This window comes from Macaca thibetana, chromosome 4 (genome assembly GCF_024542745.1).
Source record: "Macaca thibetana thibetana isolate TM-01 chromosome 4, ASM2454274v1, whole genome shotgun sequence".
NCBI classification, from domain to species: Eukaryota; Metazoa; Chordata; class Mammalia; order Primates; family Cercopithecidae; genus Macaca; species Macaca thibetana.
In genome coordinates, this window is record NC_065581.1 from 122,579,833 (window position 1) to 122,600,350 (window position 20,518).

Consider the following 20,518-nt stretch of genomic DNA (forward strand, 5'->3'; position numbering starts at 1 on the left):
GTATGAAATTGCAATTCAATAATGATGTGGATTTTTTTTTTTTTGGAAGGTGCATTTAATCTAAAGGCATGTAGGTAATTTATGTGCAAAAAAATGTATATGTGTTCCAGTAAATGATGTGACCCTGAAACTTTCATGGGGTGGGCTTGATCACATTTTCACAACCCAGCATGTTTCCAGTGCTAGTTAAATAAATGCAGAGGGATAAGGACTGTGGTGCTGACAGCAAGCCTTGCAGAAACCAGCCCCAGCAGAGCATTCCCCTTCTGTTTTCCTCCTTTCAAGAAAGGGCATCAAGCGTTCATTTGAAATTTGTCTCTTAATCTGTTTTCCATTGATGGCGGCAACTGAGAAGTTTTCAGCCCGGAAAAGTCAAGTTAAGTCAAACCAGTTTTGCTCACAACAAGCATACAAATTGGCTATTGTTTAAAAATCAGAACTTAGCCATATGCTTTGAATTTAGAAGTGGGATTACATACTAAAAGGCTGCATGATCCTTAAATCACCCTGTGTGTGTGTTGGTGTGTTGTGTGTGCGTGTGTAGTAGTGTTCTCTCAGCACCCTGTCTTACAGATGACCCTCAAACAAGGCAGCATGACAGTTACCACAGATTCTTCTACATTTACCCATAGATATATCTCTTAGATACTGGAGAACACTGGAGAACTCTCTCCCTGAGAGAATATGTACAAAGTCCTATAAAGCAAATGGAAGATTTTGATAAAGTATTTTTAATAAATAACACTTGAATAAGTGTGTTCTTTTAAAATAAAAAACATGGTGTGAGAAGAGTATATCTTGAAGCTTCAGAAATTCCCCATCAGCTACTGTATATGTGTGAGAAAAATGTTCCACAGTCTAGAAATGAATACAAGAAAAAGAGTAAAGGGAGATCTCCCCAGACACCCCCTGAAGTGATTATAAGGTTGGATGAATTCAAAAGTAGCTCTAGGTTGGGTGCAGTGGCTCATACCTATAATCCCAGCACTTTGGGAGGTGAAGGCGACAGATCACTTGAAGCCAGGAGTTTGAGACTATATGGTTCTTGTATTGGTCCGAACCCCTGGAGCGCACCAACAGACAACAGGAGGCTGTTTTTATGAACGCCTGGGTGCAGACAGACTGAGGCCTAAAATGGTGTTGGCACCAAATGAGGATGGGGCAGGGGTTTTATGGTCTCCTGGAACAGGAAGTGTCCCAGTCTGACGTGACTGCTACGTAGTACCCAGATGGCTTCTTTCTCAATCTTCAGGGGTACGTGTCTCTCGGCCAGGGTAGGTGTCTTCTGGCCGGCTCTCTTCCTGCTTCTGCTATCTTGCCGACTCACGTTGCTGGCTCAAGTAGCCTTGCACCTTGGGACTGGGCCTGAGAAGGGAGGAGTTACTCATCTCTTTAAGCTTTCAGGCCCCAGGGAGAATCTTTCATTCCTGTCTATTGGTTATAGAAAAAAGGGAAAGGGGGTGATTTCTCAATAATTACTTCAGTCGTGACACAGGGGGAGGCATGGACGTCTTGGAAAAAGAAGAAACTTAATTTGTGGTGTATTTGTGAGAGACGGGTTGGTATCCATCATGTCGTTGTAGCAGGAGCATCGTCTCGATTGTATGGCAGTTAACTGTAGTTTCAACAAGAATTTTAATGGCTTTTATTATCAGTGGGATAACACAAGGGAGAAACAGGAGAAGCTCAGTGATGAAGGTTACTGTCCTTACCAGTGTTTTAAATCCTCCTAAATTAGAGAACCACCTTCTAGAAGATTTGTTGGGTCCCATCCCTTCCAGGTTTGGACTGGTACATGGGTTACTTTTCTGATGTTTGAAGTGATTTCTAGAACTGCTTTTCTGTTATCGTCTATGTTAAGACAGCAATGAAAGATTTTAAACTTACCACACACTCCACTTTCTTCTGCTAATAAACAGTGTAATGCTAGCCTGTTTTGACACATTGCTGCATGCATTTGGTTTTGTTGTTGTGTGGGCATTTCCAGGGCTGAGGTGGTTTGGTTAGCGATTATCTCTAGAACCACCCGTAGTCTAATTATTCTATTTAGCAAGTATATGGGAGTACAATAACCCCATGAACCATCCTCAGCCCAAGTGGCACGACCATAATATTCAATGATCTGTTGCGGAGGTCGTTCATCCTCTTGCCATCTTTGGCTTCCTTCTACCTTTAAGGATCATTTTTCTTTGTTTAGGTTCTTAAATACAGGGACTCTGAGGGTGTTGCCCACTGTTAATGTTTTAGAGGAAGGAGTAGCCTTGGGGGTGAGCTTGACCCTGGTGTGATGGACCCAGTGGAGGAGTCCTTGGACTCTCACTGTAGTTGGCATGCTGAGTATCACAGTGTAGGGGCCTGGCCACTTCGGTTGTAGCTATTGGTGAGGGTTGGGTTGGCAGATAAACACATCTGTGCCTGCAAAACAGTTATGTTGAGAGGACAAGGATCTGTCGACAGGAAGAGGCATGGTCTCATCTGCTGCTTCATGAATGAAAGACCATGTCTGGATTAAGGAGTGGAGGTAATTCATGAGTGACTCAGAGTTTGGTAAGGATGGAGGCCCTAAAACAAAAGTTCGGCCTTACATGATTTCAAAGGGACTACAAAAAGAGGGTTCTTTTGGTGTTGTGTGGAGTCTTATGAGGGTGAACGGGAGATATTTTTGTCCAAGACTAGCAGGTTTCTAGAGCTAGCTTGCTGAGTTGGGCTTTAAGGACAGAGTTAATTTTTCAACTTTGCCTGAAGATTGAGGCCTGTAGGGTGTGCGGAGAACCCATTTTATACCTAAGGATGTAGAGACACCATAGGTAATTTGGTTGATGAAGGTTGGCTCGTTTTCAGACTGGATGGATGTTGGGAGTCCGAAACGGGGAATTATATACATGATGAGAGTTTGTGTGATGACATTTGAACCTTCTGAAGTTGTTGGGAATGCTTCTACCCGTGTGGAGAAAGTACAGACACAGACTAGAAGATAGTGGAGCAATTTATCGGGCAGCATGTGAGTGAAGTCTATTTGCCAATCTTGCCTCGGTACCTGGCCCTGGGCTTGGTGGGTATGAAAAGGCGGCAGTCAGAGGGAACCCTGGAGTGATACTGTGTGGCAGAGAGAGCAGGATTGGGTAATCTCTCGAACACAGCTGGAAAGGTGAGGACAAGTGAGGATAGGGCGGAGAAGTTGCAGGAGAGGTTTGTACCTCACATGGAAAGAGTTGTGGAGGCTTTAGAGGATAGATTGTTTGAGAGTGAGGACGAACGAAGAACCCTTCCTTGACATACCATGGTCCTTGCTTTTGAAGGTTTTGGGCTCGGAAGTCCTCCTTTTCTTCTGAGGAGTAAGGAGGAGAGAACAAGGACAGGGACAAAGCGTGGCCGGGTTTAGACGGGACCTGGTTAGCATGGTGATGTGGGAAGTCTCTATGAATAGAACATACAGTTGGAGGAGCTGTGGGGCAGAGATGAGACAGTACACTGTGGTGAGCTAGCATGTCTTTGATGTTATGGGTTGAATAAACTGTTAGGTTTGCATGGAGAGATAGTTTTAGGCTTCCAAGGGTGAGGACAGCGGCTGCTGCCAATGCTCAGAGGAAGGCAGGCCATCTGAGAACTGTGGCTTGAAGCCGTTTAGAGAGGTAGGCAACAACCTGGAGGGTGGGTCCCTTAAGACTGGGTCAGGACACCTAGTTCAATTCCACACCATTCATCAGGATAGAGGGAGAAAAGTTTGGTGAACTCTGGGAGAGTGAGGACAGGAGCTGAGGTGAGAGCTTTCTGGAGTAGATGGAAAGGTTGGGTAATAGGCTGTGCGGGGTTTGAAGGCTCAGAGAGAGAGCCTTTAGCTGCTTGGTTAAACGGTTTGGCAAGTAGACTGAAGGAGGGAACCCAGAGCCTAAAATATCCCACTAGTCCTAGAAAAGAGATAATTTCTTGCTTAGTTTGTGGAGGCAGGAGGGACTGGAGGAGGGATATGCAGTTGGTTGTGAGCCCTCGGGTTCACAGGGTAAGAGCTAGGCCTAGATAGGTGACTGAGGGGGTGCATATTTGTGTTTTCTTAGGGGAGACCCAATACCCCCATTCTGCCAAAAAGTTTAAAAGGAAGAGATAGTATAGACATTGCAGTGTCTTGGAGAGGGGGGCTACACAGGAGCAGATCATTCACATTGAGGGAGAGTGGATGGCTTTAGGGATAAGGTACAGAGGTCGTGAGCAAGGGCCTGTCCAAAAAGGTGGGGGTTGCCTCTGAAACCGTGAGGTAGTACACTCCAGGTGAGCCGACGTGAAAGGTAGGTGTCAGCGTTTTCCTAAGTAAAGGCAAAGAGGTTTTGGGAATCAGGGTGTAAAGGAATTGTGAAAAAGAGCATCCTTTATGTTTAGAACAGAAAAAGGGGTGGCATTGAAGGGAATTGCGGAAAGTAAAGTATATGGGTTAGGAACTACTGAACATACTGGGAGTACAGCTTGGCTAGTGAGTCTGAGGTCCTGGACAAAGCAATAAGTTCCATCTGGCTTTTTTACAGTTAGAGAGGGTGTGTTAAAAGGGGAGTTTGTTGGGCAGAGTAGGTGACTGGCGAGGAGGCAAGAAATGATAGGCTTTAGGCCTATGAGAGCTGCTTAAGGGATGGGATCCTGCTTCGGTGATAGGAACTGGTGGGCTCTTGAAGGGTAATGCAGACAGGGGTGTGGTGTTCTGCAACTGAGGGTGTGAAGTATCCTAAACAATGGGGTTAACTATGGATGGGGAATAAGGAAAAGTTGCATGGTTTAGGGTGGAAGGTTGGAGGAGTAGAAGAAAGTTAGAAGTACCAGAGGGGACTGGGTGGGTGCATTGGGTACTATAGGGAATGTGGAAGTGGAGAGTAGTTTGGAGTTTTGAAAGGATGTCTCTGCCTAGAAGCGGAGTTGGGCGTGAAGGCAGGACTAAGAAAGAGTGAGTGAAGGAAAAGGTGTGCAGGGAGAAAAAAAGTGGAGGGTTGGCTCGGGGTTTGGAGACTTATCCATCAAGGCCTACAAAAGAGACCTGGGAGGACTTGGTCAGTCCTGAAAAATTAGGTGAAGCAGAGTAGGTTGCCCTCGTATTAATTAAAACAACAAGAACAACAAGAACAACAACAACAAAAACTGGCCTACCTGCCACCATCAGGGTTACCCCTGGCTCGGATGAAGCGATGGTATTTGCCAGTGCATCTGTTCCAGGGCACCATGAGTCTTCAGCGGCAAAGCCAATGGGATCCGAGTAGGAGGTTTTGGCTGACTTGGGAAGGGATGGGGTGGTCCTTGAAGGGGTCACTCATAGTCTGACTTTCAACGGGGTCCTCCTCAGAGGGGGCATGGCCTGGCAGGCTTACCTGGGTTTGGGCATTGTCTGGGATAGTGGCCTTCATTGCTGCACTTGAAGCAGGTGCCAGGTGGAGATGGATTCCTAGGAGGTTCCTGTGTGGAGCTGCAGCCCCATGGGCCTGCAGGGCCCCTGATGGCGGAGGCAAGCATTTGAAACTCTGCCTGTTTTTGTCTTTTACTTTCTTCATCACGATTTTTAAAGACTTTGAAGTCTAAATTAAGAAGGTCTCATTGTGAGGTCTGAGGGCCGTCGTCAAGCTTCTGAAGCTTACACCGACTATTGAGGGTGGATTGGGAGATGAACCGCAGGTTTAAGATAGTGGTTCCTTCTGGGCTGGCTGAGTTTAGGTTGGTATACTTTCTCATGGCTTCAGGTAAATGAGAGAGAAAAGGGGCTGGGTTTTTGTCAGGACGTTGGGTGATTTCTGAAAGTTTTTCATAGTTTACTGCTTTATGGGCACCCTTTTTGAGTCCTGCAAGGAGACACATAATCATGTGGTCTTGATGTTGGCGTCCAGGGGCCCCATCTTGATAATCCCAGTAGGGGTCCTGGTTATGGATTCTCTCTGCCCCAGTAGGTTGGGCAGGAGCTTGGTGATGAATTGTGTTAGCACGCACCTGAGTTGGGGTCCAGATATGGTCCCGATCTTCTAGGGTGAGGGCCGAAGTGAGGATAATGTAGAGCTCATGCCTAGTTAGTTCATAAGACTGGGTAAGGTACTGAAACTCCCGAATATAAGAGGTAGGGTCTTCTGGAAATGAACCAAGTCTTTTGTTAATTTGAGAGAGATCAGTGAGGGAGAAGGGAATATGAACTCTAACAATACTTTCAGTTCCTGCTACTTCCTGAAGGGGGCACTCTGGCACAGGCACTGAAGGAAGAGTGGGGCATGGGCCAAAGATGGAGCCTGAGTGAGTATGGGTGGGAGAGAAGGAAGAACGTGGAAGTGGTTCCTGCTGAGACTTTGAAGAGGGAATGGGGTTTGAGTTAACAGGCAGTGGAGGATAGATACAGGAGTAAGATGGCGGGATGGGTTTACAAGCCTCAGGAGAGGGCTGTGGGGGAGGAGAATGGGTACAGGCAATACTAAAATTGTTCTGAGGAGGGGACGGTTGTAGGAGAAGAAGTTGATACAGTTGACTGGGAAGGTGGCAGCTGGGAAGATGGCAGCTGAGAAGATCGCAGCTGAGAACATAAAGAGGAGGCTTGTGGGGGTAAAGGGGAAAGTTGAGAGTGAGAGGGAGGGTCTGGGAGGGGTAGACAGCAGTCTGCTGGATCTAACGAGGAAAAAGAGGTAGGACTGGGAGAAGAAAGGTGATCAGGGTGGAGAGAATTGAGGAGAAGGATTTGAACAGGTGAGAAAGAATTGCAGAAGTCAGGTTGTGATCTGAGTGCAAAAAGGCCTGGGCATAAGGAATTTCTCCCGATTTCTCCATTCATCGGCAATAATTGCTTAAGTCCTTAAAAATGTAAAGTCGAATGTTCCATCTGTGGTCCATTTGGACTCATTGTGGACAAACTAAATTGCAAAAAGGCAAGGCACTTAGGGCGGATATCTTGCCTGAGGACTAAGGTTTGCAGGTTGTTTATGAGGCAGCCTAGAGGACTGTTTTTTGGAATGGAGGACTGGGAGTTTCCCATAACGGAGGGCAGGCTTGGGAGAACAGGGAAAAAGGAGACGGTCCCAGATAGCCAGAGGGAGACAATAAAAGGAGCAATCATCACTGCTGCCTTTTTTGTTCCTGGAACGGGATCAAATGGCTTACAGCGTCCCCCTAAGACCAGATGATCAGTGAGCTGGCACACACTGGAGCCTTCTTGGACCAATGTTGAACTTTTGGACTAGAGAAACCAAGAGATGCTGTGCAGATTCTCCCCTGTTAACTGGGCACCGGGGAGACTTATGAGTAGGCGAATTCAGTGACTGATGTGCATGCACAGAAAGGCGACTGGCGGCTGAGGAGCTTCCTTTGTCTGGCCACTGTGGCCTGCTCTCTGGGCTGGAGGGATGTGTCCACAGGGAACGCAGACATAAGCCCCTCTTGGGTTTTGGCACCAGATGTAAGGTTCTTGTATCAGTTCGAATCCTGAGAGCATATCAACAGACAACATGAGGTGATGTGGAACAACATGCTGTTTTAATGAGCACCTGGGTACAGGCAGGCTGAGGCCTAAAATGGCTCAGTACCAAATGAGGATGGGGAAGGGGTTTTATGGTCTCCTGGAAACAGGAAGTGTTCCAGTCTGACATGACTGCTACATAGTACCCACATGGACTCGTTCTTGATCTTCAGAGGTACATGTCTTCTGGCCAGGGTAGGTGTCTTCTGGCTGGCTCTCTTTCTGCTTCTGCTATCTTGTTGACGCACGCTGCTGGCTCAAGTAGCCTTGTGCCTTGGGACTGGACTTGAGAGGGAGAAGTTACTCATCCCTTCAAACTTTCAGGCTTGGGGAGAATCTTTCAGAGACCAGTCTGGGCAACATGGCAAAACCCCATTTCTACTAAAAATACAAAAATTAGGTGGGTGTGGTGGCACATGCCAGTAATCCCAGCTTCTCAGGAGGCTGAGCCCCAATAATCACTTAAATTTGGGAGACAGAGGTTGCAGTGTCAAGATTGCACCACTACACTTCAGCCTTAATAGCAGAGTGGTATTCTGTCTCAAAAAAACAAAACAAAACAAAAGTAACTCTAGAAGTGATTACTTCATAGTTTAAATCCCAGGCAGATTTAGACACAAAGCTTAAGTTTCACTTTTTTTTGGTTTCCCTGAGCAGTGTGCTTATATATCTAGCATAAGCTCTGGGTTCCTCTTTGGGGTTAGAGTCCAAAGATGTGTGGCCATGCTCCATGTTCAGTGAGCCCTGGCTCCAGCAAGAGGCAAACATATTCCTGCCCTTCCCTATGCCCCAGAAAAATATGTGGTTTCAGATGCTGGAAGTGAGTCATCCAGTGAGGATAGAAAATATGTAGGATTCTATTATATAGAAAATATATCTTATATATTTTCTATTATATAGAAAATACTCCCATTGGGATGTTGAAGGTGCCAGTCAATTTGAGGTTGTTACATTATTTCATAACCAGGATTGTGGTGAGAAAAAGTGGTGTGTCCTAAGATGACCCACCCCAATTCTACCTTGTTTTAGGGAGGTCACTTATTTCTCCATGCTCACAGCCCCTGGGAACCACCATATATTACCCTTGAAATACAGGTGTGCCCTTTGCTCAATTTCTTACATGTATTGTAGGTAAGTTGTTATATTAGCCTGTCTTCACACTGCCGTAAACATGCTCTCTGAGACAGGGTAATTTATAAAGTAAGGAGGTTTAACTGACTCATAGTTTTGCATGGCTGAGGAGGCCTCAGGAAACTTACAATCATGGCTGAAGGTGACAGGGGAGCAGGCACCTCTTCACAAGGTGTAAGGAGGCAGAGAAGGGCAAAGGGGAAGAGCCACACATTTATCAAATGACCAGATCACGTGAGAATTCTATTACAAGAACAGCATGGGGGAAACTGCCCCCATGATGCAATCAACTCCCACCAGTTCCCTCCCTTGACACATGGGGGTTACAATTTGAGATGAGATTTGGGTGGGGATACAGAGCCAAGCCATATTATTCAACCCCTGGCCTCTCCCAAATCTCATGCCCTTTTCACATTTCAATACCAATTATGCTTTCCCAACAGTCCCCGAAAGCCTTAGGTCATTCCAGCATTAACTCAGAAGTCCAAGTCCAAAGTCTCATCTGAGATAAGGCAAGTCCTTTCTGCCTATGAGCCTGTGAAATAAAAAACAAGCCAGTTATGTCCAAGATACAATAGGGGTATAGGCATTGGATAAATGTTCCTGTTCCAAATGGGAGAAATTGACCAAAACAAAGGGGCCACAGGCCTTATGCATGACCAAAATCCAGAGGGACATTCATTAAATCATAAAGCTCCAAAATCTCTTTTTATTCCATGTCTCACATCTTGGGCACACTGATGCAAGGGGTGGGCTCCCACAGTCTTATGCAGCCCACCCCTGTAGCAGAATTCTGCCTGGATGTCCAGGCATTTCCATACATCCTCTGAAATCTAGGCAGAGACTCTCAATTTTCAACTCTTGTCTTCTGCACATCCACAGGCCCAACACCACGTAGAATCCACAAAGGTTTGGGTCTGGCACCCTCTGAAGTAAGAACTTGAGCTGTATGTTGGCACCTTTTAGCAATGCTTGGAGCTGGAGAGGCTGGGATACAGGGCACCAAGTTCCGAGGCTGCACAGAGCAGCAGGGCCTCAGGCCCAGTCCACAAAACCATTTTTTCCTTCTTGGCGTCTAGGCCTGTGATGGGAGGGGCTGTGATGAGAAGAGTGAAGTGGAAGAGCCACACACTTAATAAACTATGAATTCCATCATGAGAACAGCATGAGGGAAACTGCCCCCATGATCCAATCACCTACCAACAAGTCCCTCCCTTGATACATTGGAATTACAATTAGAGATGAGATTTGGGTGAAGACACAGAACCAAACCATATTGGTTATTGGCCTATAACCCTTCCCAAACCTGTTGTTTAACCTTGAGGCAGAAACATGTGCTCCAAAGTCTTTGCATCTTAGTAATGTTGCAATTATCCAATAACATTTCACAAATGTTGGATCAATGATGGGAGAATGGTTGGGACAGTGCCTTATTAGGATACTGCTCTGGGGAATCCCCATTCTCACCCACACTATACAATTAGAGATGCCTGGTCAGAGGAGTGTGACAGAAACCTGTGCCAATTTGGGGTTTGCTCCTCTTTAATAGGGAACAGTGCCAGCTGCACCTCTCAGGTCAAGCCTGAGGTGGGCAGAGAAGTAAACTTGGGTGTGCATCCCTTTCCCCTTTCTCACAATGACTCCAATGTCTCCTGCCCTGGGCATTCACTGGACCTTTGGAGAAGTGGCAAGGGGAAGGATGAGAATGGTCAGAGGAAGAGAGTGGAAACTTAGCTACTTAGCTACAAACAGAAGGATTACAGCCTTCCCCTAACTGCTGGATGGCACAGTGAATATCCATCTGACATCCATGGGCAGAAATGGAAGTGCATGACTGCTGATAATGTTATAGGCTTCTAAGTAGAATATTTCTGGACACCGGCCCTTTCCTCTGAATCTTGCACAATTTCCAGATACATTGAATTAAATTTCTGGAATACTTTTTTATTAGAATACTGGTCACATTCTATCATCAAGAATTTTGGGTTAAAAAATTAAGCAAAGGTTTTGACAAGAATTCCCAAAGCATTATGGCTGTGGATTCCCAAGATGAACCTGTGGTTACATTATGGCTGGATTCAGATCAGAAATCTGGATCTTTAATTTTTTAATGAAACCAGGAAGTATAGATGGGTTGACCCTCCTGTGGCTTCCATGGCAATTTATATTTTTCAACCACTTATCATATTGCATGATTGCTGAATTTTTCACCTCACAGCATGCATTAAAAATTAAAACATTTGCACCAATCATTAGGATAATTAGGTACTATTGCCCACAGTTAGAGGCAATTGGTCTGGAGCTCCAGCCATCCAGACCCAAATGGTTTCCCTGGTGCTGAGCTTACTGAGTTTAACTTTTCCTGGTCTTTAAGAACCTCTACATTGCCTTCAAAGAAATGAAGACACTAGCCATTTGTGTCTTTTTGTAGACTCAGTGTCCCTCTTTTATATCTATGGTGGGAAACATGGACAGGTGAATGATGCTCTGCAAAGAGGTTAACAGTGTCATTGAGAAGAGACTTGATTGACTTGATGACACATGGATCCCCATCTAGGCAAGGTTCACTTACACTGTGACTGTCCTCCTTCCCATCTGATCCACCTTCTTCCTAGTTGCTGTGTGTGTGCTACCTTGGGAAGACAACCATAACTGCAGTTCCTCTAGCATCATGGAGTCTCCCCATACCTTGGTGTTTCAAGAGACAATGAAACCATATAATGCCTTCTGTTTCCTACATTGCATCTGAAAGGCCTAATTGTGACTCTCAGACGTTCTACCTTAATTGGAGAGCATGATAAACATGAATGTTCATAAAGTGCAATTAATTCCAACTACCTGATGATATTTAACTTGAGTATGAAGACCCCAGACTTTGATTATATATTAGTCAGGATAGGCCATAATATCAAATTTCATTTGTCATTAAGCTACATGTGCATCACAGTTTGGCAAGATGATTCTCCTCATTACAGGCCCTCGGGAATTCAGGATGGTGGAGGCCCCATCTCCACACATGCTTTCATAATACAGGGGTAGGGAAAAGAGAGTGTGCTAAATCACATTCTGGTCCTTAAAGCTTCTGAACACATATAACACAGATTTCTTCCCACTTACATTTTATTGGATGAAAAAAAAGTCATAGGGTGATGACTATGTTCTTTAGAAGGTGAGCAGACACTGAATTTTTGTGAACAGTAATATAGTATACCACTAGCCGCAGGACCTCATTAAAAGAAAGAAGGCATTCATGAATTCATTCAACAGACATTTTTGAACACCTGTTATCTATTAGAACTGTTTGAAGTTCTTACAATATATCAAAAAACAAAACATACAAAGATCCCTGCTCTCATGGAGTTTATATTTTAGTGACAGAAGAAAGACAATACACAATGAACATAATGTGCAAGTGAATTATGTAGTTTTTATCTCCGTATATCTTATTGGTTGTGTTTCTCTGAGAACCCTAACTCAAGGTTTGTTTTGGTGGGAGATAAGTGCTATCAAAAACAAAACAAAGCAAATTGTAGAACAAAGGTGGGGGTTGGGGAATGGTGACCTCTGATCTGAAGTGTCTGAGGAAGAGGAGTGGCAATTTTAAATGGAATTGTCAATGAAGGATTCACTGAAAAATTCATGTTTGAGCAAAGGCTTGAAGAATTGGATAACTCAGGGAGTTATCCAATTGTATATCTGATCATTTGGAACCTGTTAGGGTTCTACTTTGAATGAGTTAGAAACCATCGATGTGTTTTAAACAGAGGAGTGATGTAACTAACATGACTTCTGTTTTCAAAAGGAATTTCTCTGTTGAGCATGAATTGTAGGGTGCAGGAGGAAAATGAGAAGACTCATTGGAAAGCAATTTCAGGAATCCAGGTGAGATATGATGGTGACTCAGACCAGGCTGATAGCAGAAGAGGTAGTGGGAAATACAGTCTGGATATTTTCTGAAGGCAGAGCCAACAGGTTTTGAGGTGATTGAATATGGGATGTGGAAGTTTTTGTCCTAAGAAAGTGGATGGCTAGAGATGGAGCAGACTTCAGATAGAGTAGGGTGTGAATGTCCCTTCCAAAATTCATGTTGAAATTTAATTGCTATTGTAATGGCATGAAGAGGTGAGATATTTAAGAGGTGGATTTAATGCCTTGATAAGAAGGCTTTCAGAAATGGGCCATCTTTTGCCCTTTTGCTTCTTGCAATGGGATGGTGTGGCAAGAAAGCCCTCACCAGATGCCAACTCTTCAGTCTTGGCCTTTCCAGCCTGCAGAACTGTAAGTCAATAAATTTCTGTTCATTGTAAATTACCCAGTCTCAGGTATTCTGTAATAGCAGCAAAAGATAGCTCAGTTTTGTATATGCTAAGTTTAAGATGTCTACCAAACATCAAAGTAGAGATACTAATTACAGGGAATATGAAAATCTGGGATTCAGCAGAGAAATTGGAGTTGGATATATATGTTTAGGAATTGTCAAAGTGTAGATGGTATTTAAAGTGATGGGATTGGATCAGATGGATATGAGTGTAGATAATTAGGAGAATAATATCCAGGACTGAATCCCGGAGCACATCAAAATTAAAGGAAGTCATTTAGTTTTATAGGGCTGGTGTGGATCCAGGGCAGTGTTTATTTGGTTCTTGTATTTTGTTTTGTTTTGTTTTTTTCTTTAGGTTAACCTAAACTCATATTGCGTGGGAAAATAAGTTATCAACTGAATGGATTTGGTGCATGAAAAACCACTACTCCCTGCCATCACTTGAAAATTACACTTATAAATCAGGGTTCTCAGAGAAAGAGAACCAATAAGATATATGGAGAGATACATATTTGTGTGTTTATTATGGGAACTGGTTCATGCAATTATAGAGGCCTAGAAGCCCAGTGATCTGCTATTTGCAAACTAAAGAACCAGGAAAGCTGGTGATGTAATTCATTTTGAGTCTAAAAGCCTGAGAATCAGGGGAGTCAATGGTATAAGTCTTGGTCGGAGTCTGAAGGGGTGGGGTCAGATGGTGTAATCCCCAAGCTAAATCCAAAGGCCTCAGAACCAGGTGCTGATGTCTCAGGAGAAGATGAGTAAAACATGAATCATGAAACACAAATCATTTCCCACCAAAATGAATCAATTACCTTTCCAGGGTAGAAAATATTCAATGTGGCTGGCTTTCCACCATGTGGCTGGTTGGTTTCAAGGGTTAATACCATACCTGAGTGGGGATGAGTGTCCTCACTGGCCTCTGTTGCTAGAAGGTTGAATATTTGTCAGCACCAGTACCTGTGTCACTGTTGAGCAGTGGGAGTGAATATTGCTAAATCCATGCACAGCCTCCACTCCTACTACCAGGGCTGTGCCATTCAGGAACTGTTGTTTGAACCCTGGCATCTAATGGCAGAGACTGGTCAATGTCAACTGGCCAAATTATTTTTCTCTGTTTATTGATGATTTAGTGGGGATATTCTTTTGAAGTGCATGTTCTCTAGTGGTCACTAAGATGTAATGCAAGTATCTCCCTGCTCAGGGAGAGAGAGGGTGCAAACTAGCCCATCCTCCATTTTTGTGTTTTTGTTCTATCTGGGCCGTGAACAGATTGAATGATGCCCTTCCACATTGGTGAAGGTGGATCTTCTTTATACAGCATACTGATTCAAATGTTAATCTCTCCCTGAAACAGCCCTCACAGATACATTTAAAAATAGTGTCTCACCAGCTATCTTGGCATCTTTAATCCAAGTCAAATTGACACATAAAATTATCCATCACAGGCTCCAAGGCAATTCAAGATTTTTGAAATGAGATCTGTGACTAGGCTCTGAGGATAAAAACATAAACAAAAGCGTTCTTATCATATATATATATGATATGATGGATAAGTGAACAGAGAGGGAACCTTCTCCACCTTCTCTGCTGCAAATTTTAGTTTGAGTGAGATCACTCAAATTTTGAGAAGAGTCAAAATCAGTGAGATCACTGTCTTCTCATAGATGAACTGAAAAACCTGGGTTTTATCCTTTATTCTTACCTCTTAACTCAATATTTCTTGTGGCCAAGTTCTACTGAGTCCACCTTAAAAATGTTATTGAATTTACCCTTTTCTTCCATTTTTGATAGGGCAGTCAGTGTCATCTTTTTCAATAAAAAGGGGGGGAAAAAAAGAAAGACTGGATGAAGGGAATGAGGGAGAGAGGAAGGGAGGGAAGAAGTGCTTGAAACGCTTGAAACCCTTCAGTGACTTCCTACTAGCCTTGGGATAGTCTCTGTACCTTTTGTTACCTGTTCTTGATGCCTCTACAAACCTGTGTTAGAGTTCTGCAACTATTTCTTCCCTGGCTTTCATCCACCATGGCTAACACTTTTATCTAGTCTTTATCCTAAATACTTTCCAGGTCTCGGTTTAAATGTCAAGTCTGTGACCTCATTCTTATACTCCCATCAGACTGGAACAAATATCCCTGATATTTGTTTCTATGAGCCCATTTACTTGTCTTATCATTACAAATATGATACTCTATTATATTTGGACTCAGACACCTTGTGTTGCTCATCCAGATATACTCAGAGCCTAGCATTCTGTGAAGCATTCAACCAAAAGTTATTAAAAATGTGAAGTAATAAATGATCAAAAGGACATTAACCTTTTGTTTCTATTGTATAGAGTTTTTGTTTTATACCAGGGAATAAAGCTTTATATAATGGATATATAAAGTGTTTGCTTTATAATGGGGTGAAGCTATGATTTGTACTGGAAAACACTAAAACCATCAGGGGAGCCATTGTAGAGAAAATGCCAAGTTGTTCAAAATGTTTGGACCTGGGAAGGATACAGTAATTCCCTATATCCTATTTCCTTTAAAATGTGAGCTGAAGGGGGATGGTTTCGATGTGCTTAGCATGAGTGAAAGTTTTGCACATTCCCAAGGCACCTCCCTTTCTTTCTCCTCCTCTACTTTAGCATTTCATATACATAAAAAAACTATTATTATTTATCTTGGAGATACCACAGATAACATTATTTTCTTCTTGAATTCATACACATTTATTTAGAATTACTTGTTTCATTCTGAAAGCTGTTTCTTATCTTCCAGTTTTTAATTTGCTAGAAATGTTAGAAAAGATGATCCATAAATGCATCAAATAATTCTTATTTGAAGTACCTTAAATATCAGCATTACTGTCCTGCCAAATATTTCAGATTTGAAACAAAATATTTTGCCTTTAGAGTCTTCAGAGGCATTAGTAGAAACTAAACAGGAATATGCAATTCTTACCTGCCACAGCTTTCTGATTGTTCAAGTGTTCTTGTAAAATGACTAACCAATATTTCAACTTTTTTCTCTTCTTGCTTCCTCATTGTCTCCCTTCCTCTCTTAGTCCCAATATCATCACCCGATGAGAATATGTATGAATTCATGAACAATAAAATTGCTTAACCATTTGATCAAGAAATATTGGAAAATCGGGATGAAGCAGGTCTGGGTAAGAGAGTTGTGAATGGATTTATGGAAACAGGAAGGAGGTGTGGAGATCCTTTTATTACATGTTAATGGTCACTATGGAACATCCGCTACAAAAGAACATCCTACTAAATCACCAATAGACACAAGAGAATATGTGGCCAGTTGACTTTGGTCAGCCTCTGCCATTAGATGTCAGTGTTCAAACAACGGTGCATGAATGGCATAGCCCTGGTGGCAAGAGTGGGGACTATGCATGGATCCAGCAATATGCCCTCCCACTCCGCAATACTGACCCAGGCACCAGGGCTGACAAATATTCAACCTTCCAGCAACAGAAACCAAGGATGACCCTCATCCCTGCCCAGGTATGGTATTAGCCCTTGAGACCAACCAGTCATGTGGTGGAAAGTTGAATATCTTCTACCCTGGAAAGGTCATTGATTCATTTTGGTATGAATTAATTCATGTTTCTGGGTTGGATTTACTGTTCTTGCCTGCAGAGCCTCAGCTGGCACCAGTATCTAAAGGCTTAGAGAGTTAGTGATCCACCAACATGGCATCTCACATAACATCCCATCAAACCAAGTGACCCACTTTACAAGAAAGGAGATGCATGAGTGGAACAAACTCTGCTAGTCCCATCACATCCTGCACCATCTAGAAGCTGCCATACTAACAGAGTGATGGAAAGGCCTGTTGAAGGCATAGTGGAGGGGCCACATCATTGCAAGCTAATGTCATCAGGGGTTTATTTAGCATGTGTATTACACCCAGGAGAATGGTGCCCCATCCTTGCAAGGTAATGTCACCACCAGATTCTCCTGGGTGTAATATACATGCTAAATAAACAATCATTGTATGACGCTGTGTCTCCAAGAGGTAAAATATGTGGGAGCTAAGGAGTGGTAGCAGCAATGGCCTCACTTACCATCAATACAATTGACCCTGTAGGGAACTTGTGCCTAGGCTCTGTGAGTTTAGAGGCCCTGGTGCCCAAAGGAGATGTGCTTCCATCAGGGAATACAACAAGCATCCAATTGAACATGAGGTTAAGGCTGCCACCTGGAAGCATCAGGCTCCTCAGGCCAAGAGACCAGCAGGCAAGAATAGGAATCACTGTACCATGAGCGATAATCAATCCCATTCTTCAGAAGAAGCTGAGACTGCTGACACAAGGCCACAGAGAGGCCCCCAGCTAACTTGCCTGGGTGTCCCTTAGAATTCCCTTGCCCATTTTTTTTTTTTTTTTGTAATAGATGGATAAATGCAACAGCCTCCACCTAATAAAGGCATGGTGATGGGACTCCTTGGGAGTGAGAAACTAGGTCATTCCACCAGCCAAGTAGACCAGCAGAGGTACCAAAAAGGGACAGGAAATCTGGACTGTAAAGTAAAACAGGAAGATTTCCCTAAGAAAAGAGGCCAGCTGTGATCCTAGAGGAGCTGCTCCTTAACATGCAGAAGAAAGTGGATCCATGCAGCACAAGAGCTGAGTTGTCATGGAAACTGCACTGCTCAAACTTCCCATCAAGACTGAAGAACCTAGTCCCCATAGGCTGAAGACAGTCACCTCACCCAATTTCATGCTCTATTCCAGGGGCACCCTGCACCCAACTTGTCAGCACAAGACTATAAAGGCCTTACCCTTTGCCTCTGTGAAGCAACTCTGAAGGTGCGTCCCAGCTTCAGGCTCCCAGTCACTTTGGGCTTACCCAGCCTCTTCCTCTGCCCTATCTTTCTCCCTCCCCTTCCCTCCTGCAGGTTTAGATCCTGAGAGCACTCCTTAATAACCCTCATGCCCACAAATCTCCATCTCAGAGTCTGCTTCTTTGGAACCAAATCTGGGACAGATCAATTTACAAAGATAGAAGAAGGGTTTAGGAAGGCAAAAAGGTTTCTGTTACTATGTCTAGCCCTGAAGGGACAAAGAGAGGAACTTGGAACAAGAGCCATATGGAGAAAACAACCTGTAAGATTGTAGGGATTCAAGGAGAAGCACAAGACCAAGCCCTGGCAACCCCCTTTTCATATCCCTCCCGCCCTTTGATCTCCTGTTAGTGCCTCCCATTGTAGAACCAAACTGGAAGCGATGGTCAGTGGATTCCTTTGTTTGTTTCTTACAGGTCAGCTTCCTGGGGCAGAGAGCATGTTAGAGTGTGGATTTGGAGGTGCAAATGAAAGTTACCCTGTAGCCCACTTGACTATGTAGATTTCTTTTTCTCTTACAGAAAATAGATTAAATTGTGTATCTTCTTTAGAAATAGGGTGTGACTTCTATTTTGAGTTATCTGTGTCATTTAATTAATATACAAATAAAATGGCATGACAGAAAATACTTGAATACAAAGGACAAATAATTAGATCTTAGATAGTAAAGTCAACTCTTTAGATAAGACTTTAGGCAAATGGATTTATAAGTAAAAGCACTAGGAAAACTTGCTATCTAAGCACGAAAAATGATGTTCCTGATGAATTCCTGGAAGGAAGCTGGTGTCAGCCCCCAACTCCTTTCTAGGTCTCTATCTAGCCCATATTCCAAATGACCCTGCCATGGCTCTTCTTTTCTGAAGACTTGATCTTTCTCCAGGCATGGATGAATCCACACGTAAGACATTTAAGCAGCCCAGGTACTACATTTAGTAGGGCTTAGGACTAAACAACATTCCCAAACCTTTGATCTGAAGGGCCAAGTGCTGACCAACAGGATCCCAAATTCTTTCCAGGGGCTCCTTGACAGATAACCAGAATGTGAATTAAACTGCTGGATGACCCCATGCAAAGCTCTCCTTGGCACTGAGTAATCCAGTTCCCTTTTCATTAAAAGCCATCTATTTTCTCAGGAGGCAAAATCCTTCTGCACAGCCCATTCCTATGACTAAGCTCTGTGTTCACAAGGAAGATCTCCTCTCACTCCTGCTATGCCTTCACTAGAACCCCGCTACTAATTGTAGCCTGTGTCACAATTGTTCTCGCCGAGATCTTCTAATATTGCCTGAACACAACTCGTTCCTGATCCCCTCTAGTGAGTATGTCCCTGGCCGTTCTTCAGCCCTTGTATCCTCTTTTCTTGCTCTGAGTTTTCATGGACAGGACAGCTAGGAAAAAGAAAGGGAAGAGGCTATAAATCAAATGCCTAGAGACCTTCAAAGAGTGCTCCAAAGCTAGTGTAAAGCACTGGGGAACAGTGAGGAATAGGGCAAAATATTTTTTATAATGTTCTGTTTCATGAGTTGAAGGCTTATTGCTTAATGTCCAAATGATGCAAATGAAAACACCCTTTCATTCTTCTTTTCCATTTTAAAAAACAAGGAAGAAGACAGTCAAAGCCTCAGTCTATACTACATTTACACTTGACTTAAATGCATTAATAACATTGTAGACTAAGGAGGTATATGGGGGAAAAATAGTTTTGTGATTTAACTGTAGTGCAAATTTTACCTAGTAAAAGGTTTTTGATATTTATCCTCAAAGATCTGGTTTTCTACCTGAGTGGGGCTATATGCCATTAAAAGTGAAGGATGAAGATGTGAGGACAATATTTAATTCATTCTTCTCATTTCCATGTCTTTGGGGCTTTTGTTTTAACACTTAGCTGTGATACCAACAAACGCCAACTTTGAAGATTCCAAAGTTTCTTTCTGTCTCTCTTTAAAACGTTCCTCTTTCTTTTGCACATTTAAAAAGTAAACCTGATGCTAGCGTTTCAGAATTCCTGTAGCAAGCCCCCTGTTTCTTTACTAATAATATGACCTGTTTTAACTGAGCCTCCAGAGCTTGCCAGCTGTCTTCCTTTACTGAATCTGAGGTGGGAAGGGAGGGAGGGAGATGAAGTACATTGGTGATTGATGAGATGTTGGGGGGATGGCAGAAAGTATTTCCAATTTTAATTTATTAGGTTCATATTGACAAAGAACCCATAAGCTCTTAAAAGCTTACTTCATTCACATATTTTTTGGCCAACGAAAAGTTTCACTCTTGCCAAGTAAAAATGCTTCCTTTATTTCTCTCACTTCTGCTGACATATAAATTTTTTTGGAAAGACTTAATAATCAGAATCAAAAAGCAGCTGATCCAGCCAGAACTCGTGATGGATACAAGGTGTGTGGTAGCTGGATTTTGCTTTTTTAAAAAAAATCTATTTCCCTGGTTTTGCTATAGACAGGAGTTAGGAACCATAGTCCTTTGGCACCAAAGAGCTTCCTTCACACTGGAGTCCTTTCACTATTGGGGAAAAAGGAAAACTGGAGCTGTATGTACCACTCCTGCCAACACGGATACTGCTAACCTTGGAGGTTTCAAAAGAGTAAACCTTGTTTTATAAGTTTTGGAATAGCTGCTGCAGTGAAAAAAATATTTGAATTCCTGATCAATTCTATAGAAAAACGAGTTTTGCAATCTGTTCTGCTCTGTACTTGTATCCAGAAGCGAATGAGTTAAAGATGCTGAGAAAATAAATACCTTGTATAA

At 43.2% G+C, this 20,518-nt stretch overlaps 1 long non-coding RNA gene across 1 annotated transcript in view; it reads left to right on the top strand.

Moving 5' to 3' along the window:
- LOC126952649 (uncharacterized) overlaps nt 1-18,302 on the top strand; it is a 103,654-nt gene extending 85,352 nt beyond the window's left edge. Inside the window, exon 3 of the long non-coding RNA XR_007724986.1 lies at nt 15,966-18,302. This is a non-coding gene — a long non-coding RNA (uncharacterized LOC126952649). The remainder of the gene's footprint in view (nt 1-15,965) is intronic.
- Nucleotides 18,303-20,518: the final 2,216 nt, after the last annotated feature.